Raw genomic sequence first — 22,904 nt, 5'->3', positions numbered from 1 at the left:
TCATTTTGAACTAGAGGTTTAATAGACAGTTATGCCATCCATCTATGAGATCCATGCACAGACAAAGATATACCAGAAATGGTTGAGAATGTCTTTTAATATTTTGTTGGAAGCCTCCCAGAGTGGCTGGGGAAGCCCAGCCAGATAGGCGGGGCATAAATAATAAATAAATTATTATTATTATTATTATTATTATTATTATTATTATTGCAGCAAAGCTATTTCTTCTTCCTAAGTGTGTGTGTGTGTGTGTGTGTGTGTGTGTGTGTGTGTAAAACTACATTTCAGGCATTATATATATATATATATATATATATATATATACATATATACATATATATATATATATATATATATATGCAGGTTTTGGTGTCCTCGGGTGTCTTCCCGTGTAAAAGTTGGGGTGTCTAGGCGACGTTTCGACGAGGTCTCACTCGTCATCTTCAGGCTGGTGCTTTCGGCTTCTTGTTACTGGAACAGTAACAAGAAGCCGAAAGCACCAGCCTGAAGATGACGAGTGAGACCTCGTCGAAACGTCGCCTAGACACCCCAACTTTTACACGGGAAGACACCCGAGGACACCAAAACCTGCATTCCTGTACCCGTGAAAATCTACGAAAGCAAATATATATATATATATATATATTCTGCATGACATGTAGTTACTACCACCAGTAAACTAGCAACAATCAAATGCAAGAGTAGCGTGTCACTACTATTAATTAAGCACTGTAAATACTTTTAATATGGTGATGACAACAATAGTGCTTGGCTATGGAGGTACTAAGAGGCTATCATGGGATTTTTCATTTTTTGAATTATTATTTTCTAGTAAGTTAGTTTTTCATCTGCGTATATATCATTACCTGCAGCAAGACTTCAGGACTGAGTAAGCTACTGTGGGATTTCACCAGTGTAAAAAAACCAAAAAACAGTCATGTACATAGGATAAGATGAATTCACAAGATAAGCTTCTGATAGCCCATAGCTGAAAATACCATCCCTTCTTTTATCCTCACAACAACCATTTCAGGTAGTTAAATCTAATGAGATTGACAATCCAAAAGCCACCCAGTAAACTGTTTGCCTGAGATTTGCAACCCGCATTTCCCTGGTCTTTGTGCAATACACCACACACTGACTGCCAGTGTAAACTTGAAAGTACTTGGCTTCTGACTGAGTCGACCTCACCACTTTGGGTGGAATTCAACATAGTGCTAAGGAGATCTTTCCATCAGTGCAAGCATTTCTGCTTGCTCCATGGAACATACCCCCTTTCCTCCCCCCATGTTGTGTTCTGGGGGTTCTCTCAATCCTCTGGAACAGACTTTGGGCAGCCACTGGAGAGGAGAGGAAGGGAAAGCCCTGTTGCACTAGTGGGAGTCTTTATGTTAGCTTCCTCTGGAACTTGTTAGTTGAATCTAGCCCAGATGGAGCCTTCCAACGTTCATTGAAAATGATTCTTATTTTTAGAATTGTACACTCTTGCATTTGCCTGATGAATGCAATTTAACTTCTGCTACTCCATAGGTATCCAATAACAAACACGCGGACCAATTTTGGACAAGGGGCAGAATTGAGGTAAACATACATAGCAGAAGTAACGAGTGCTTTCCACTGTCCCTTTCAGGGGTGCCAACTTGAATAAAATATTGTGGGGGCCCAGGTAAGCCCCACCCCACATGACGCAGTGCACACACAAACACCATTTGAATGGGAATCCCCATCAACTTTGTGGGGGCCGAAGCCCCCATGGCCCCTAGGAATTGGCTCCTATGGTCCCTTTAGTGAAGTATGTTTGTCCTTTGTTTCCTAGTGATATAGCTAGCTTGCCCCATGATGCTTCAGTTGAGAGTTTCCTCTCACCAAGTGGACTGTTTCCTTTAGTTCTTGGGCTGTGAAGAGCAAGGTGCACCACCAGCAGCAGATGATTGTGGGATAGTGGTAGCTAGACTTACAAAATTCCATGGAGGGATAATGAGAGCAGGAGGCAGGAATGAATGTTCCAAGGAGGCAATTAGCAGGGTGTATGGCCAGCAGAGGGAGCAGACACACTGCTGCCACATGTTTTGCTAAAAGATTTGAAACCTGGGGAGGTTGGGGGAAAAGATGTATAAACATAACTTCAGGGAGTAACCTGGATAGCTAAATTTAAATTACTTTAAAATGTACCAACCAATAATCACTTCTAAATTGCCATTCCATAAATGTTTCCATTTTAAAATAAGGTGGCTAGAAGTTTGCTGTCAACTTTTTACCCCCTTTGCTACTGAAGTGTCCATTAAACTAATCAGGTTTTCTTTAAAAAAAAAAAATTAACAGAAACTGCCGTCTTAGAACTATCCTGTTGAGTGGGTGTTGGTGTTTGTAACAATAACGTTGTTTTCATAATATGTGATGGCAGATTAGCACGCTTCTCTGCAGTGTTGTTAACAGTTGTAATTAAGGAATAAACAGTAAAGGGTGTCAGTCCGATGACAATTTCATCTATAGTGTCACAATACAAAATGTCACAAAATATTACTGTTATATAACTACAAAAATATCAAATTAGGCTTTCATCTTAGAAGCGGAGAGGTTGTTTTTTTAAAAAAAGAAAGAAAAAAAGAAACAACAACACACAGAAAACAAAACCTGGCATAGAGACCATCGCAATTTTATACCTACTCAGTGTTCTGTCATGAAGACAAGTTGGTAATGTTTTCTTCTGTAAAATTTGGTTCTTTGCCATGCAGTTGAATTAAGAGAAAATATAAAGAGCTGATCCACAGCTTGGGTTTTACGAACACCACTGCATGTAGGAGGATAGAGACGATGCAACAATTACAGCTTGTTATGAAAGATTTCTCAAAAATACATAAACTAGACTTCCATGTGTGTCTTCAGACAATTTCCGCAAGCCTTCCCTAAAATATGTTTTAAAAATTAATTCACTTTAATTCAGGAGAAAATGAAAAGAACTGAGAGTATACTTGGAACTCATTCCATGGTTCTCAAAAGGGTGAGGTGGGTTTCTCTTGGAAGGGACAGTCGGTCACTAGGGGAAGCGTGTGAAGGTTGGAAAAAGGAAAAAGGCAAAAAGTAAGAAATATTCCTACTTTTGAAGGCACACTTAAAAAATAATAATCTGAAATTTATAGACTGCCCTTTGGCCCCAACAAATGCTGCTAATAACTTCTTCATATTGCACCTTCTACATATAGTCAGGTATTTACTGCTGTATAAATTGGTGCTGGAGACGCAGGCTTGCATATGGTGAACTCATGAATGGATGTTTATTTCAGGTTTTAAAATAATCATCTCTTTATCCTTGTTTTCCTTAATTTTCAAGAACTAGTACACACAGCGTTCAGACATTACAATAAGCCAAGACTTATGGTGACAAGAATGAGCCAAACCTCCTCTCTCTTCCACTGTTTGTGAAGGGAGGCAATGGCAGCTTTCATCTCAGTTTTTTTTATTCATTGTGGCTTGTGTTCTTCAAACAAATTGTAGTATTCTAACTACGATTTGTTCAAAACAAGCCAACTTCAAACCATGAAGCTGTTTTTTTCAGACAAATCATAGTTAAGGTTAACCATAGTTTAGGGTACAAGAGCGTGCCAAATTGCAGTTAATCTAAAATGGAAGCAAAAGCTCCCAATCTGGAGGAGATGAGAGAGGTATGTGTGAGCCTGAGAAGAGACTAGGTTTGTTCTCATCATTATAAACTTTGTAATGATGCTTGAACTTTGCCAATTACTTTCGCTTTCTTTGATCTTAGTCAAGCCCCTGGCTTCTTACACTTTTGCTTTGTGGATTGAGATGTAGAATTTAGTTGATCCTACAGCTCACTGTATATCAAAGCAACTTTCCATAAAACAGAATGTGCACAGCATTTCTTGCATTTTTTAAAAATAGTTTTCTAACAAGATTGTTGTGGGCTACATTCAACATTGCACAACTGGGCTTCCTGCTTCTTTCCTCCCACTACAGCCCCCACCTCAATCTGTTGTGGAAGGTTCCCTAAACCCTCTGGAGAAAACTTCTGGGTGTTTCAGGAGGATAGGAAGACTGTGTGGCTGGCGTTGGTTTCCACCCATGTTTTGTAAAGAGCAGAGTTCATTTGTCAAAAATGCAGCACTGAAAGCAGCACTGAGAAGAGACTGGTTGCCTTCTTTTTCATGTCTTCTAAGGCAATCCCCTTGACAAAATTCACCAGGACTGATATGCTATGCATCCATGCAGATCTACAGTAATCCCATGGACACAATCCAACACTGCATTCAATATACCTGAAAGACTAAGCAGCTTTTAAATGCTAATAAGTAAATAGTGGCTGCTATGCACATACCTCTTTCTGAAGGACAGATAGTGCCCTGGAAATGTTGAATAAATCTTAGGAGTGCAAAGGGGGATGTGCACTGAAACACCCTTGTCTGAGAAAACAGAAATATCACTGCTTATTCTTAATATCATGTTTCCTTGTCTGCACATAAAGGTAAAGGGACCCCTGACCATTAGGTCCAGTCGTGGCCGACTCTGGGTTTGCAGGCGCTCATCTTGCTTTATTGCCTGAGGGAGCCGGCGTACAGCTTCCAGGTCATGTGACCAGCATGACTAAGGCGCTTCTGGCGAACCAGAGCAGCGCACGGAAATGCCGTTTTACCTTCCTGCCGGAGCGGTACCTATTTATCTACTTGCACTTTGACGTGCTTTCGAACTGCTAGGTTGGCAGGAGCAGGGACCGAGCAATGGGAGCTCACCCTGTTGCAGGGATTCGAACCGCCGACCTTCTGATCGGCAAGCCCAAGAGGTTCAGTGGTTTAACCCACAGCACCACCCGCGTCCCTTTGTCTGCACATAGGGTACTGCAAAACACACTTTCTGACTCTAAATTGGCCCTGGAGTCAAGGGGCAGGGATGGAGGGGAAAGGTCATGGAAAATCAGGCTACCTCCCAGAATGTGGGGATACCTAATAACAAGGATGTGGGGCACGAAAATGTCCCATGTTTAATTGCTGGCATTTCTGGGTAGGGCTGAGAGAGATCTGTTCTGAAATCCTAGAGAACTGCTGCCAATCTAGGTAGACAGTACTAAGCTAGGTGGACTAATACGAGTTAGTATAAGGCAGATTCCTGTGTACAGGAAAAAATCATGACACCATTTACTAGACCAAAGTGTGTTTTTGTGCTCCTTTATTTGCTTTTTATTCGGGCAATAAATTTCAGGTAATTTGAAAGAGCGTGGTTATTATTATTTAGACAAATGCAATAAATAATAATAAATAATATGTTTTTGCAAATCACCTAAATAAAAAGCAATTCATCAGTATCACTGAGAACCATTTCACAGTCCATGATTCTGCATAAAATCCAGTTTATATGTCAGTCGTATCCTGCTCTTCCGCTGGTGTTTAAATAGAATAATAATCTCAGTGCTAGGAGGTTTCAAACATATGTTTGAATGGTATCCCCAAAAAAAGACTTCTCTAGAGAATATTAATGTAGAATAATAATGTGTAACTAGCCTTGTTTCGAACACAGACTATAAGCAGGTATGATACTATACAATGCCCTGTTCTGAATTTAAGCATAAAAATCAGCATGCTAAAGATTGATCCCCAATGGGCCAGGATTTTGTCCGTCACCTATCTATCTCACTAACTGGTTCTTGGATTCCCTCTCCCTTGTAGCCTCCCATATAAATGAAAGGCTGTCATTCACTTCTATGGAGAAGAGTTCATTGTTGCCCTTGGAGATAATGCTGTGATCAGGCCCAAACCTGCGTCTCTCTGACACTGAATGATTCAGCCTCCATCATAGGGACCACTGAATCACAGAGTCACATTCTATGTCAATGGGTTGCTGAAATATTGATAATCTATAACAAGTCGTTTCAGAGGGACGGGGCGGGCAGGTGTGGAGGACTCCCTGGTCCTGAACGGGGTAACTGTGCCCCTGAAGGACCAGGTGCACAGCCTGGGAGTCATTTTGGAGTCACAGCTGTCCATGGAGGCGCAGATCAATTCTGTGTCGAGGGCAGCTGTCTACCAGCTCCATCTGGTATGCAGGCTGAGACCCTACCTGCCCACAGACTGTCTTGCAAGAGTATTGCATGCTCTGGTTATCTCCTGCTTGGACTACTGCAATGCACTCTACCTGGGGCTACCTTTGAAGGTGACCCGGAAACTACAACTAAACCAGAATGCGGCAGCTAGACTGGTGACTGGTTGTGACCGCTGAGACCACATAACACTGGTCTTGAAAGACCTACATTGGCTCCCAGTACGTTTCTGAGCACAATTCAAAGTGTTGGTGCTGACCTTTAAAGCCCTAAATGGCCTCGGCCCAGTATACCTGAAGGAGCTTCTCGACCCCATTGTTCAGCCCGGATATTGAGGTCTAGTACCAAGGGTATAAATAATAAAGTAGTAGTAGTAGTAGTAGTAGTAGTAGTAGTAGTATGAGGAAAATATGTCCATCCAGCACCCATCATGCCTTACCCCCGAGGCTGTTAGGACATGAAATCCCATCCCTGCTCTATAAAGACCCCACCTCTCATTACAATGGGCATATATGTAGAATAGAAACAAAGTTCATGTGCAAACAACTGCATGCCATAACTGCATTAACACACTTAGAAAAAATTAAGATGCTGTCTTCCCTGACTGTGGCTGTGCTGATCTTCAGTACCCCTTCCATTGATGATCTTTGATGTCCCTTCCATAAACTATGAGTAAATATGCATAAGATTGCACAGTTTGTGGCATTTTATTGGAGGGAAGGTAAAAAGAAGCTAAATCCTTGATAAAATGGCTATAAGAAAAATGCATGTATTGCAGGCTGTCTTTAAAGGCCCAATAGCTGCTTCGCTTCTAAATTGCATAGCCATGAAGGCTCATTTTCCATTTCATATTAATTCATCATAACTGATTGATAATGTACAGTTAGCATGTATCTGTCCAAGATAACAAGTCAATTTTTTTAGTTCCCAAGTTCCCTACTACTATGTCACCAATAACACCTTCCCTCCAAAAACGGACAGGTTTCTTTTAAACTCTGTCTTACCCACCTGCCCAGTTAAATTATTTCTCTCGCGGTTTTGCAGACATAAACCTGAAACTGTATGCCAGATAATGAGAGAGAGAGAGAGACCCAAGAGGTATTGTATATTCTTAATCACTTAATAGCAATGACAACTCAAAGGAAACGAGAGATCAGCTAGCCTTTGTGCTTCCTTGGAAGGAGGAGAAAAATACCCATAGGAAAAAAAACTGTGTGAGACCTAATCTCTCAAAACTGGTTTGGTGCTTGAATGAAGTGAAGTCTGTCACTGTTCCTCTGTGTCGTCTATGAACTGTATTTAGAATGTGCTTGAAGAGCCAGCGCTGACCCACACTGTTCTGATTTCCAGACGCTTTCTCTTCCCCCGTCCTCACCCCCAAGTATTTGATTGCCAAGTCACTCATTGGGTACAATTGTGATTTTTTGCCTGCAGTCAGCCTCCTCTTTCTCCTTGTGCTGGATGCCTTCAGCGATGGCACAATCCAGGCTAGTGACATCCCCAGTTTGTTAACAAAATGAATCAGAAGGAAGAGGCTGGTTAGACATGAAAAGCTATTTCTGCAGAACGGCTTGACGACTGCCAAAAAGCAGGCAGGGAAGGAAGTGGAAAGAGTCATCTTGGCAGTTCACGAGATTTTATTTTTTAAAAATAATATGACACCAAAGGGTCTCTGGTGCCCTCCTTCCTGTATCAGTTGGCTTTAAGAAGCCACATGGTGCCCTCACTTCCAATTATACTAGCAAAATTATTTCCAATATCATGGGTGGAGTTGGGCGGGGGGGGGAGGGCTTGCATATTGCCAGGACCCCTGCAGGGTTCAATATGTGTCTCTGCTGCACAAAGGGATGCATTGCACCCTCTCCGTGAATCCCGGGACCCAGTGTCCCATTGGGAGCGATAGGGCAGAAGGCATGGAACCCAACAGTAGGTGACAGCACAGCCAGTGACAGGCGGAGCCAGCAAATTCCAGCTTCGTCCCTATCTTCCTCCCTGCTGGACGCTACAAGGGCAACACTGAAAGGATGAAGATGGCAACCAGTACCACTCTCTAGGCCAGTGTGAGGGCGAGGTTGGTGGGACAGTGCCCGCTTTGCCCTAATTGGCTGGCCTCCACTGGAGAGGAGGCAGGCTTTCCCGTCACCGGAACGGTGCCTGCAAATCCAGTGCATAAGAAAAATTAGCAGCCAGTCACTTGTATGGACAGCAGCCAAAGGGTCACAGTTAAGGATGGCTTGCTTCCTGCCCAAGATGTGCTTGGGCTGTTTTTGGTGCTCCGCACTTAATTTTTCTTCTGAAGAATATCCTCCTACAAACCTTAAGGCTCTCTTGCCCCTGCTGAAAGAGGGTGGCCTTTCACTTCAGGCAATGTGCAGAAGGAAATGTGATGTAGAACTAGAAGCACAACTCCACTCCATAGTCATCATAGTAATGACCACATGAACAATATGTGAATAGGGCTAAAATGTGGCGGTGTAGCATCCTCATGATCTGTGTTCTACCCACTTAGCCACACCTTCTTTCAGGATACCCCCTTTCCTTTTACCACCTTTCCTCCCCCACCCAATAGACAGAATTCAGTGCCCACTGACTTTGCTCAGTCCTCACTGGAGGGTGGACCAACCTCAATCTGTCCCCAGCCAGTCCCCTCCTGCCTACCTGCTTACTTCAACTAGTCCCAGGGACGCGGACTTATAAAAAATATTGGGGGGGCCCGGGAAAGCTCATGAATAATAAATAAGCTCATGAATATGCAAATAAAGTGGCTCCGGCCCTAAATAGGGCAAGCCACGCCCCCCAGCCAGCCAATCGGCTGGCTGGGAGGTGTGGCCAGTCGGGATTCCCCTGTTCTCGCGGGGGCCAGGAGGAAGGAAATTCCCCCCGGCAGTGCCTTGGCAGTGGCGGTGGTGCTGCGAAGCAGCGAGGCAGGAGCCCCCGCCCCCGGGGATTCCCTAATCTCGCGGGGGACGGCCGGGGCTCTCCGACTAGGGCGCGCGGCTGGCTGGCTGGCTGGCTGGCGAGGGAGCAGGTGGGGAGGAGGCGGGGGACGGCGGCGGCGCTCTGCTGGAAGGGCGCCCGAGATTATTGGGGGGGCTGAGCCCCCCCAAAAAATTTTTTGAGGGGGCTCGAGCCCCCTCAGGCCCCATGGAGTCGGCGCCTATGACTAGTCCATATGGCAGCACTTCTAGTCTTCTTCATCCTCCTCCTTAGTCTCAGTGTTGCCCTTTGTAGAACTCAGCAGAGAGGAGGATGGGGACAAAACTAGAATTCTTTGGCTCTGCCTGTTGCTGGCACTGGCTCCATATAAGGTTGGTCTCCCTGCCTTCAGCCCCACCAATAACCAATGGGTACCAGATACCACCAGCAATATATCTATGTGTGAGCGCCCTCTTCAGCCATCAACCCAGAGAGCTCTTGTGTTCCTTGATGTGGCCATGCAGGATATGATCCTCCCTCTCATCTCAGTTGGAAGAAGAAGGTAGAACCCCAGGTCACCCTGTATTTGATTTCTCCTATCCAGCATTACTGACTAAAGGAGCATCAACCTTTGGAGCTGGGGATATGGAGAGGAGCCATAGCTCTGTAGGAGAGGCTGTCCTTTGAATCCATTAAGTTCCCAGTTAAATCCCTGACATCCTCCTCTAAGGATCTTTGGTACCATGATGGTAAAGTTGTCAGTCTGAGACTTTGGAGTAGTCCGGGGATGGGAAACATGTGACACACAAACTTGGTGGTGTTGTCCTTTAACTCCCATCCACCCCAGTCGAAATAGTCAACAGTGAAGGATAATGGGAGTCCAACAACCTTTGGGGGACCACAGGGTCCCATCCCTGCAATGGACTATACTGGGCCAGATAGACCAACTGGTCTAGCTCAGTATAACATAATTTCCCATGTGGATATATGTAGCTTGTGTGTTCTCATTCTGAGTGGCAGCATTTGTTTTGTTTTGTTTCATTTCAATTATGCTATGGCTGCCTACTGTGAAATACTGTCCACATTTTTATTTTTATTCCATGCATACCTATTCACACACCCTAGGATAAAAGGGTGGTTTTGCGTTATATTTTTAAACTCTTTGGAAAAAGATGCACCGAGTACCCGCATATGTGCTCACAAGTGCAGGTGCCACTTGCCTCTGTGTACGTATCCCCAAGTCTGCATTTTTTAAAAAAAGTATTGTTGTTGTAGATTTTCTTATCATCAAAACTGGCAAGTGGGAGAATTTGGATTGACACCAGCATTGCTGCCATCTCCACCCCCACCCCAATCTACTAATCCACAGAACTATAGGTACGCCAAACAGGAATCCATACCACAGTGATGAGCAGTATGATAGTGCTTTCAGGGATATGTATTAACAAGTCCAGCACTATCAGATTAAGGAGAATGCAGGAGGCCAACGAGGAAAAAAATGGAACAAATAATATGAAGGTGGAATAAACTGGCAAAACCATTCCATTTCCAAGTATAAAATAAATACCAATGTCAGAACATTCTCTAGGGGAAACTGGACAGGTACAGAGTCTTCTGCTGTACAAAGCACTCCTGGACTCTTCATAGTACACATTCTACTATGGTCACAACAGGAGGTGGAACAATGGGTGCTGTGATGTCATACAGTTGTTGTAGAGAAAATCTGCAATGAGACGAAGCAACCAATCTTCCTTTTTTATTAGGGATTAATCCATAATGATCATAGAATCATAGAATCATAGAGTTGGAATAGACCACAAGGGCCATCGAGTCCAACCCCCTGCCAAGCAGGAAACACCATCAGAGCACTCCTGACATATGGTTGTCAAGCCTCTGCTTAAAGACCTCCAAAGAAGGAGACTCCACCACACTCCTTGGTGATCTGAGAGGTAAGAAGAAATCTGTCCCTATATGATGTGACAGGAGATTTTATGCCTTTGTTTGGAGCCAGTGACGAGGCTCCTTGCTTCAACCCTTCACTGTCTATATAGGTTGCCTTCCCCTTCCTTCCTTCTTTTTAGACCCTTCTCTACATTTGTTCTGGGCACATACTGAATTGATTTGTGCTTGTAGCTGTGCTTTGGGAACATACAGAGACCTGCATCAGGGTCAGGTAGCATTCACAAGGAGCTGCTATTGGGAACGTGTGTGCACCTGCTCACTCATCCAGCATTGCAGATCCTAGGTTAGCAAAGGAGTGACTAGGGAGCTCACCCATGTTTCAGATGTGTACCAACAGCTACTCATAGCTATGCCTTTGCGGATGAAGATCTGAAGAGTTCAGGAGAAATCCCCATTGGCCCTTGGTAATTTTCACCATGAGATGATTTTACCTTGTCAGTTTCATGTGGCAGGTGCGTGTGTGTCTCTCTGTGTATATATACACACACACTCCTCCCCCACATTCATACCTGGTGACAGATGGTGTTTACCACTGCAGTGGGAAAGCTTGAGAACAAACAGGCTCCCTGATGTGGTAAATACCAGCTTTTCGGTACATGGGGGTGCGTTGATGAGAAAGTCATTGTGGTCCATGGGAAATTACGGCACTTGAAAGAGACACCATTCGGATGGCTAGCTTTGGCCTTGCCTGCTCCAGGGGGCAATAAAGAAAGAGCTGGAAGATCCATAGAAGGACCTTGTTTGGGCACCCACACCAGTCATAATCCTCACCCAGGTGCCTGGGGGAGGAGGAGACCCTGGTCATTCTTTAGGGGCTACCAGGAATTACCAGGAATTACACAGGGTGCGGAACTTGTGGCCTTCCAGATGTTGGCATTCATCAACCCCAGCCAGCATGGTCATGAGAGCTGCAGCCCCAACATCTGGAGACTGACAGATTCTCCTCACCCCTGCTGAATCACTATAGATAGCTGTAGGTCTTCAAAAAACTGGGGGAGTTTTTATTGCTGTCAAGAGTATCCAACAGCAAAGCCAGAGTCAATGCAGGTACAGTCCACAAACAGAGCAAATGGCGCTTCAGACTCCAGACCATGGTTTGGCAAACTAAGGCCGGGGGTCAGGATCCGGCCCAATCGCCTTCTCAATCCGGCCCACGTGTTTTTACATGAGTAGAATGCGTCCTTTTATTTAAAATGCATCTCTGGGTCATTTGTGGAGCCTGCCTGGTGTTTTTACATGAGTAGAATGTGTGCTTTTATTTAAAATGCATCTCTGGGTTATTTGTGGGGCATAGAAATTCTTTCATTTTCCCCTCAAAAATATAGTCCAGCCCCCCCCCCCCCAAGTCTGAGGGACTTCAGCCCCCGGCTGAAAAATGTTTGCTGACCCCTGCTCCAGACCGACTAGGTGAAGAAGGATGGCAAAGTGGCCCTTTTCCTTTCCCTGTCCCTGAAATAAACAGTGCCTACCTGTTCAAATTTTTTTTACCTGTTAATCCAACCCTACCAGACCCAAGATGCCCACCACCTTCCTGGGGCTTAAGAGGAATCTAGCAGCGGTAAATGATGGGGAAACCTTGCCCCTCCTGAAGACCTCACCCTAATCTCCAACACTTAGGGACGGTTTTAAAAAACAGTGTATGAATTTTATTATCTCTCCCCAAAATGCAGTGGGTCCGCAAATCCCCATTCATACCCTAATTGGAAAGCTTTGGAGTGCATTGCTCAGGACAGGGGAGTGGAGCTTAAGGATGGGCCGTTCAGCAATTGGGGTGGGGGGTGAGGGGGCAGGGGCAGGACATGCCAATGCATTTCCCATCCTGATTTGGGGGGGGGGCAGTTGAGGGCTGCACTCCATCCCCACAGCGGGGGCTTTTCTCTTCTTTCTCCCCACCAGCTTTGAGCAGGCCTGTTTCAGATTGGCCTTTTTATGTTTGATCTAAAGAATAGTTGTTGGCCAATTCCATCTTTTCATCACTGTTCTGCCAGGCCTAGATCCAAGCGGCTTGTCAGATGCTCATTAACTCCCCCTTTGGCTCTTTGCAGTGTGTCTCCTAAGCTCATTGTGCCAAGAACTCGCGCTTCTTTCTCTCCCTTTCTCTACTCCATCAGGGAGACAAATTACTTTCCAAAAAGGGGGATCGCCAGGGATGGTTTAATGAGAATTTCTGCGGGGCTGGGACTGGTGGAAAAAGCGATGTAGTTAACATTCGGTGGACTTAATTGGACTTTTCTCTTCTACCTCCTTCAAAAAAAAACTCCGAAGCTATCCTGTTAATCTCTCATTTGTAATCAATTGTGTTGACTCAACAAAAGTCTAGGTCGTCCTTTCTTCCTGTCCCAGACAATCCTTTGTTGCCTCTAAATGCCTCATTCTTGAGTGCTCCTGGTCTTGTAGATGGGCTCGATTGTTGACAGTTCATTATTGCGCTTTTGTCCATTTAATCTCCCTCGCTGTGTTTTGCATGTGCATGCCTTAATGAGCTCCGTTGGCAATTAACATGTTTCTCGCAGCAAACTGGTTGCTCAGACGTTTGGAGGAGTGGAGTGCAGGAAAAGGGCAACGCAGCTGCCTTGCAAGGCTCCCCGCTTTCCCAGCCCCGGCACACATCTCTCTCTCTCTCTCTCTCTCTCTCTCTCTCTCTCTCTCTCTCCTCCAGGCAGAAAACTTGCCTCCCTTGTCGATCCACCTGGGACAACCTCCCTCCGCCACCAAGGAAAGAAAGGGGGGAGGCCGTTGATTGGGCTGCGAGCGGAGGCCTCCAACGCTCAGCCAGGCAAATGGAGTTTACACCCAAAGGGTGTTTGTGTGTTATTTGTTGTTTTTTTAATAAAATAAAAAAAATTCTGCACGCCTGCAAAATCCTGGCAAGTTTTTAAGTGTCATTCTTTACATAGAGGAACCTCTAACCCCCCCTTAGGCACTAGGCCTGTTCAAGCTGTTGTGTTCATGCCTGTGGCTTTGGAAAAGGGTTTTCTTTTTTAAAAAAAAATACATTATTTGAAGCTTGCTGGCAAGATTGCTGAAGTGTGAGCAGTCATGGACAGAAGAAACATCTTGTGGTGGAAAAGATAATTGGAGGCGTGTGTGTGTGTGTGTGTGTGTGTGTGTGTGACAGAATTACCCTCCCCCTCAATTTTAGCATTTTAATGCTATGAGTAGCATAGGCTAGAATAATGAATCGCCCACCTTGTTTTAGAGAGATGCTTGAGAGGGGGGATTGGGATCACAAACTGCACGTCATACATGCCCCAAAAGGAAAGGTTCCCCCCTCCACTGTGATACATATATATCACAATATATATCAATATATGATATATTGTTATTGTGCTTATTCATTATTCTTCTCCGCTAGTGGTTTGGTGCTCACATCCGCAGAAGCCAATACATATACGTTCCACATTTATTTACTTATATTTATATTGATTTCAAACACATTTGTAGCCTGCTATTTGGACCTTTAAAAGGGTGTGTGTGTCAGAATGGCTTACAATAAAATGCACTGTTAGGTATTTGGTTTTGCTGTAAGAAAATGTTCCAGTGTGGAGGATTTCTGTTCAGGATTTCTGCCAGCCATGCCCTTCCCTACGATACTCCATTCCCAGTTCCCTTGTTTTCCCATTCTCCCGCCCAATAGACAGTGTTTTTCACCCTTAGGAGATGCTTGATCTAGAATGAATGGGGTTTTTTTAGGTTGAGGGTTTATGATCCCAGTCTACCTGTGCTTCTTCAAATCTTGTGATTCCCCCCAAGCTCACTAGCATATCCCTCTTGGACTTGCTTCTAAAGTCAGGGTTTGGACTAGGGGCTTTGTGTATGCAACAGGTGCTCTTTTTCTAAGCAGTACCAGCGGAGCTATTAATGCCTATAAATGACACATTTGTTTATTTTCTTATACTCCTCCTTTTCTCCAAGCCCAAAGTGGCATGCATGGTCCTCCGCCTGTCAATTTTATTCTCATGGCATCCCTGTGAGGTAGGGTTAAGCTAAGAGAAAGTGACTTGCCCAATGAGCTTCATAGCTTAGTGCGGATTTGAACCTTTGTGTCCCAGGCCCTTGTTTGATACTCTAACCTTTGCATCAAACTATGCCAACCCTTACTGGAGTGATTAAGGTACAGGCACAGATTTTCAGGATATCATAGTCCCCAACTGGTGTAGTGTTTTAGGTAGACTTGTGGAGACATGTGTCTGATCCCTTCCTTTCCATGAAGCTAACAAAGTGGTTTTGGCTCAGTCAATCTTTAGTTAGGATAAATGGGATGACCTAATAACAGAGAGATGGGACGCAGGTGGCACTATGGTCTAAACCACAGAGCCTAGGTCTTGCCGATCAGAAGGTCAGTGGTTCGAATCCCCGCGACGGTGTGAGCTCCTGTTGCTCGGTCCCAGCTTCTGCCCACCTAGCAGTTTGAAAGCACGTCAAAGTGCAAGTAGATAAATAGGTACCACTCTGGCGGGAAGGTAAACGGTGTTTCCATGTGCTGCTCTGGTTTGTCAGTAGCAGCTTAGTCATGCTGGTCACATGACCTGGTAGAACTGTCTGCGGACAAATGCCAGCTCCCTCGGCCTATAGAGCGAGATGAGCGCGCAACCCCAGAGTCGTCCGCTCCTGGACCTAACGGCCAGGGGTACCTTTACCTTTACTTTAATAACAGAGAGTTGTGCTGGAGCAGGCCATAGGCCTAGCATCCTGTTCTCACAGTGGCCAACCAGCTGCCTATAACCTGCATGGCTGCTGCCTTTAATTCCTTGGAGGAAGGATGAGTGTGTAAATGTGAGAAATATGCAAATAAAATAGTGTAAGACAGTTCTAAAGGAAGAGCACCAGAAGCATGAATCAATATTGTGAGTGTTGCACTAAGGGTGGGAGAGTGTCATTAAAACTAGTGGTAACCTACTAACATATCTGCTTCTGTGCAGCAACTTGCTTCTAAAGCAGAAATGGTCAACCCTTAGACTCTGGCTTGCATATGGTCCTCAGGCTAATTTCAAAAGCCATCTGCAAAGTTTAATGTGTTTACTCAAATGTAACGTGCCCCTTTTGGGGGCCAAATCACATTGCAAAAATGAAGGGGTGCATTATACTTGATGGTGCCAGCAATTATTATTATTTTTGTTTACAAGGTTTTGAAAATTGAGGTGTGCATTAGATTCAATGGTGCATTAAATTTGTGTAAATACAATATTTTTAGGGTCACCCTATTTTTGTGATTGTAAATTGTTTCAATTTGTTTTTAAATGTTGTGTTTTGCTGTAACCTGCCCTGGGACCTTAGTGTGAAGGGAAGGTAATAAATCAAATTGTTCATCACCATCTCTTGCCAGAGTGATCTGTCCCTCCCCTTACGGCCCACTGGGTTGGGAAGGGGGGGGGGAGAGAAGAGGTGTGACCCCAACCACTTTATTCCTATCAGGCTGCAGCAAGGTCTCTTGGGAACAAATGGCATTAACCATGGCTGCTTCCTCATCACTGAAAGTACAAACGTTGGCTTTACCCCAGGTCTGTCTCCATCCCTTAGGCTAGTGGTTCCCAATTGATGATCCATGGACCCAAGGGGTCTATGTAACTCACCTAGGGTGTCTGTGGAACCATTCACATAACAAAAAACTACCATAGACATATCAATATTTTTCAGAAGTAGGGGATCCATGGCTTGGCTTTTGAAAAATGGGGTCCACAGTACTTAGCTAATTAGGAAGCACTGCCATAGGCAAGTTCGCTGACAGGCTGAATCAGGAGAAACTAGGCCATGCTTCTATTAGCAAAGCAACAAAACTGATTTTAGATGGTGTGCTATCCTATTTTAGCACCTGATATGGAAAATCATAGAATTGTAGAGTTGGAAGGGAGCCTGAGGGTCATCTAGTCCAGTGTTCCCCAACCTTGGGCCTCCAGCTGCTTTTGGACTACAATTCCCGTCATCCTTGACCACTGGTCTTGCTAGCGAGGGATGATGGGAGTTGTAGTCCAAAAACAGCTGGAGGCCCAAGGTTGGGGAACACTGATCTAGTCCAACACCCTGCAATGCAGGTATCTCAGCTTACAGCACCCATGACAGATGGTCAACCAGCCTCTCTTTAAAAAGCTCCTAGGAATAAGAGTCCACCATCTCCTGAGGGAGTCCATTCCACAAGTACCGCTGCCTTTTCATCACATCCTAAATATGCTTCCTCACTCTGCCCTAATAGTAGAGTTGCTCCTGTCTAGGAGAAGCTGCCGCCTGAGGCTTTGAAGAGCTCTTGCCTATGTGGGCAGAGGGCCCACCGCAAACCTTTGGGGCACAGGGGTGTGTTTGAAAATCTGAGAAGCTCTCATGAGCATCACTAAATACCTACATCACATAATAAAATTTGCAAAAAACACACACCAAAACAGCATCCCTCCCCCAAAGCAGGCAAACCCTCCCACACCTTGCCGAACAACAACAAACTCCACATATTTTTTTGTAAAAGTTGGAAGGGGAGAGGGCCTTGGCAGGCACTATGGGGGATTTCTGAGGCTGCCCCATCACCATACTAGTGCAAGGACATGTCAATGGCTAACAAGTCCTCTCCTGTGTCCGAGGGTGCCATCTCTGCAAGGAGTGTGTGACATCACATGCACAGTGTGCAATGTTGCCTCGTGGTTTTTTTTTGGGGGGGGACTCCTCTTCCTCCTCCTCCTCCTCCTCCTCCTCCTCCTCCTCCTCCTCCTCTCTGCAGCCAGCAAGGTACCCTTTTCCATGGGGAGGACTCAGAGGCATAAAGCCCCCCATCTCCTGAAAAGGGTGTCTCGCTCGCTGGCTGCTTCTCTCTCTCGGAGGCAGCGGCGCCACAGAGGCTGGCTGCCTCTTTCTGGCTTTGCTCGTTGCCTTTGTGGGTGCCTGGCCCCCACAATTATATTATGATGGGAGCCCAAGCACCCACAGGTGGAGCGGTTTCCTATGCCTGTGTCATGGAACAGTCAAGCACTAGCACTGGAACACACATAGTTAAAATGCCAGACTCTCTCCAGCTGCTGCTCAGCAGGGATGAGGCAGGCACTGCTGCCTGATCTCCCCTATTGTGATTGAAGTGTCTGCATTTAGTTTGAGTTTCTGCAATTACAGCCCCATGTGAAATATCACCTTCCCAGGTGTAACAGAGACGAGGACTCGGCGTCAAAAAATACAGAACTGAGCGATCCCTTTTCAGACCTGCACGGAGACAGAAAATGCTGGAGGAGCACCTCTTGAAACCCTAAAAGGCTTCTCCCTGGGCTTCCAAACTGCCGGCCAAGTTTCCAGGTGCAAAATCCTGGCCACGTGGCAGTTAATGGGAATGTTGCCACTGACTTCAACAAGAGCTAAGATCATTGCCATGTTTAAAAAGCAACAACCAAGAACCTCACAAACAGTTATGTAGAGGAACTTCAAGGAAACCCCTGCTTTATCCCTTAAGTAGTTTGGGGTGAAAGTGATAATTTGTTTTGCAAAGTCGGTGTTGCAAATGCATAGGTTTTTTGGGAAAACCCTGCATCACCCTTCTTATTCCTCTGCCCTGAAACACCTGAAACTTTAACGCCTATATTTCCATCACAGCAGTTCTTCTGATTGTTGTGGTCATTCTGATCCTGCCATGTTCAGGGAACCATCCTAAACACAAGAAGCTTCCATAAAGCAAGCCAGTGTAAATTGAGCCAGCCTAATGTTGCACCAGATCCAAACTCTGCAGCCTGAGCCGGCCTAAGCTCTGCAGAGGAAAAACAAGCCTTTAAAACTGTTTTAGTTATGCCACCCTTTTTGCCATCTTAACTTATGCTGGGTTGTGTGGTCACATAACAGAGCTGAAACGGCTTGGTATCCAGCCTAAGTCTACCCTCTCTAGTTCCATCCCTGGGATACTCCTTTTTCAGGGTTTAAAGGTAAAGGGACCCCTGACCATTAGGTCCAGTTGCTGACGACTCTGGGGTTGCGGCGCTCATCTCACTTTATTGGCCGAGGGAGCCGGCGTACAGCTTCTGGGTCATGTGGCCAGCATGACTAAGCCGCTTCTGGAGAACCAGAGCAGCGCAGAAACGCCATTTACCTTCCCGCCAGAGCGGTACCTATTTATCTACTTGCACTTTGACGTGCTTTTGAACTGCTAGGTGGGCAGGAGCTGGGACTGAGCAACAGGAGCTCACCCCATCGCAGGGATTCAAACCGCCAACCTTCTGATTGACAAGCCCTAGGCTCTGTGGTTTAACCCACAGCGCCACCCGTGTTCAGGGTTTACTCCACCTGAAAACCTGCCGGGCTTGACTCAGCTGACTCCTTCAAGGCTCAGCCTGGAAGGGGGAGATGCTCTGGTGAATCTCCAGCTGAGCTGGGGATGAGGGAGTTAAGGCAATGTAGCTTGGCTGTGCTGGGAATCTCCCAGCTCAGCCGGAGATCCACTGGATCCTAACCCAGTCATCCAGGTAGATATCACTATTGGATTGCTCCCGAAGTCTTTTCTGAATTCTGTAGAGCATTTGCAGTCCTCTCAGTTTAAAATGTCACTGAGCATTTCACTTGTTTATATACAGAAGGGAATATGTGATGCAATATTAATATATTTTAAATTACTTTCTCTCTGCATCCAGCTCAGGCCTCCTCTTTCCCTTCACTTCAGTTACCATAGCGTGTGCACCATCTTCTGTAGAGGCTTTTTTGAAAGCCCTTCGGAGATAGCTGTGTAAATCTAGAGTTCTCGATTCAGTGCTGTTGGAGCGAAATAAATGTTACTTAGCAGCAACAGCAAATATTTCCTATAAAGCTACATAATCATACAATCTGGTGAGGGCCAGTGAAGTATGCCTCTAAAGTCAAATGTAGACTTCTCATCATGTAAAGAACTGAGCGTTGAGGAGAGGCATTATTTTGATGGGGCAAAGAGGAGAGCAGCAGAAGATTAGCAGACTGAAAGCTGCCTGACATTATAATTTAGCCAGTAAGCACATTGCACCATAGCAGTGGTTTTCAACCTGTGTCCCATGGCACCTGGGGTGCCTTGAATGATGACCAGGGGTGCTGTGAAGCAGCCCTGACTATAAGCTCCACAGATGAATGGTGCCTCTGGCAGGCACCTCTCTTTGGGGCGGGGGCGGGGGGCAGCTCAGAGACCAGGCATGGCAGCAGTAGCTGCCTGGAGGACTCCCAAGGAGAGGGGAATGGAGAGGAGGCTGAGGGTGTTCAGAAAGGGGTGAGGGGCTGCTGGCTCTGCAGACAAGGGGTGACATAACTGGGCTCCTGAGTAGTTGGTTAAGGGAACCGTGGACTGAAAAAGGTTGAAAACCTCTGCATTATAACATGACACCGTACACAACACCATCTGAATGGCAATGCCCATCAACTTTGGGGGGGTACCTCAAATATTTTATTGGGGGGCAAATGAACCTTGGCCCCTAGGAGTTGGCTCCTATGGTGTGTGTACACACAAACAGAGCTTTGACAAGAGATACAATGAGAAATGTATTATTGATTGTCCCTGGTACAAAGGTGTGCATTGATTCCGCCACCGGCATGGAATGAGGGAGGATTTGAAGCCTGTTGGTGCTCAATAAATCAGCAGTGTTAAGCAATCTTACTATGGCATAAAGCTTCCTTTTGAGTAAACATGCCTAGAATCACACAGCACATCTGTTGCAGAAGTGATATAATACAAAGTATTACATACGGTCCCTATATCCTTAAGCATATTGTTCCAAAGACTTAATGCACAAATCTGCTTTTGTCAGGAAATTCTTCTTTCTTCCTACTCCATATTAGTATCCATTTAAAACACACGTGGCGTGTGCTCTTGGTGGGCTTCAACTCCTATCAGTCCTGGTCATTGGCCAGGCTGGGAGGGGGGCGGTTGATGGGAGCTGGAGCAAAACAGCCTCTGGAGGACCCCAGCTCCCCCACCCCACATTTAAAGCTACCGGGGTGGCGGCAGATACTTTTAATGAAAAATGTTCCAGTAAGCTGATGTCACTGACAAACTTCTGTTGCATTGTATAAGATCCCCAACCTCTTTTCTGCAAACTGCTTTTCAAAAGCCACAAAACTTTGCCACTATGTAGAGATCCAAGCGTAGATACAGACGCATTCTGCATCAGCCGACTCTCAGTCGTCCTCTAGGAAAGTGAAAAGCAGGGCACAATGCAGAACAATTGCTACTCACTTTCTCTACAGTTGCCCACTCTCAGTTGCCATGTGACAGCCGTTTCCAGCATGGCCAGAGAACACCTGCAACAACAGAATCAGCCCCAGAGCAGGCCTAATAAGCCTTGGAGATACCCATAGCCCAGGGCAGAGACACATGCCTTGCATCTAGAAAGTCCTTGCACCTGCCATAAAAAACTCTGTTAAGAAGAGCTAGGGAAGACCTCTCCCAGGGAATACTGGGCTGGGCAGACTGTCAGTACAAGGCAACTTGGATGCCACCACTTGGCTGATAAAGGGGGCAGAGGGGGGGATCCCTAAAGCTGGTGCTTTGGAAAGTTCTGCTGGCCGGCCATTTTAATATTTCAATCAGAAAATGATATATAAGCTTACCAAATCCAAGAACACAGAGCACACTGATTGTCAGCCATATAGTTTCACACCAGCATTAGGTCACATTAATGGCAGCATGTTCTGCTGCGGCAGAACTTTCCCCAAACCCAGCAGGAAAAGCAAATGATTGGAAAAACTTGGCAGGAACAATTCCTCTCTCTCCTCCCCCCCCATCCGTCCTCCCCCTTGCTAGGGTGTTATTTTGGGCTGCATGAAGAGCTTGGGCTTGGTTGCCTGCAAAAGGCAAATTAAGGTGAAAGCTTGGTTCATGGAGAACAAGCTGATACTGGGACTGCGGGGAAGGAGGATAGGAAAGCTGACGGAAAGAAAACATGAACGACCATTTTGTCTTATTGCAGTGCTTCCAATGTTCAAAATGTAGGCATTAGCCCAAGATCTAGGTGTGTGGGGGGGGGACGACGACCCTGTTTCCTGATCGAGGCTGTGGTACTATACCCACTTACTTGGGAGTAAAGCCCTGTTGCTCCTGAGCAGGCAGGTATAGGATTGCCGTGTAAATATCGACATGGCTATTTTACTTTGATCTGTGTGGGCATCGTTTCCTGACAGCGCCTTCCTGCCGGTGTGTGCTCAGAAGTCAGCCGCCTCCGGTACAATTTCTAGGTAAGCGTGCACAGGAGTTTTGGAGCTTTAAAGAAATTTCACGAGCACTCGTGGGGTTTTATTTCCAACAGCGAGGGTTCGCCCTTCAACGCTCATCTTCGATACCTGGGAAATTAAAGGGACGCTGGTATAGATTATCTGAAATAAGCTTGTCACCTTCCTGCCCTGAATGTAGGAAACAACTTAAGGGGAGTCACGCGAGCCCTGCATTAGGAATAACTGAGGTGGACTCGTCGGCTGGGAGCTCTGCGCGAAACTTGCTCGCTTTTCAGCATTTAACCACTCAATTAACCAGAGGAAAGGTGAACTCCCGACGAAGCTGTCCCCAGACGATGGCGAGGTCCTGCTTAATTCTGCCTTTCATTGGCAAGCGTGGATTGAGCAGCACGCACATGGGCGGGCTCGCAGGATTTCCTTGGCTCCGCCGTAATAATATTGTGGGCAGAATTGATATTGCCACATTAGAAGGCTGGGGAGGGGAGGCTGAGCTAGAGTGCTCCTTAATCCAGGCCCTTGATTATCCATATTCCGATTTATTTTTTAAAAGGGGTTCTGGGGCCTGCTGTGGATGATTACACGATTAATGTAATGCGGTTTGAAGGGTCTGTGTGCTTTCCCTCTTAATTTGGGTCATTACTCAGAAGGCAAGCGTGAGATCGTTTCACCAGCATTGGGGAGGGGGGAATATTTTTTTACAAAACAATAATAGTAACAACAACAACAACAGTATAAAAAGACGCAAGGATAGTCATTCAAGAAATAACTTTAAAACATCTCAAGTGATGGAACACACACACGCGCACACCCCGCTAGAAAAGTGGCAGGTTACAGCTGA

The 22,904-nt window shown here is 45.7% G+C and overlaps 1 long non-coding RNA gene across 1 annotated transcript; it reads left to right on the top strand.

Annotated features, from left to right (window-relative positions):
* Positions 1-509: 509 nt before the first annotated feature.
* Positions 510-16,088, top strand: LOC144327034 (uncharacterized). The gene is made up of 3 exons (XR_013392013.1): positions 510-4,663; positions 10,726-10,911; positions 13,584-16,088. It is a non-coding gene; the product is annotated as an uncharacterized LOC144327034 (long non-coding RNA).
* The last annotated feature ends 6,816 nt before the right edge of the window (positions 16,089-22,904 follow it).

The sequence above is a fragment of the Podarcis muralis genome, chromosome 2 (genome assembly GCF_964188315.1).
Source record: "Podarcis muralis chromosome 2, rPodMur119.hap1.1, whole genome shotgun sequence".
Lineage (NCBI taxonomy): Eukaryota > Metazoa > Chordata > Lepidosauria > Squamata > Lacertidae > Podarcis > Podarcis muralis.
The sequence above is the reverse complement of the archived record's forward strand: the minus strand, read 5'-3'. Positions and strand labels throughout refer to the sequence as shown.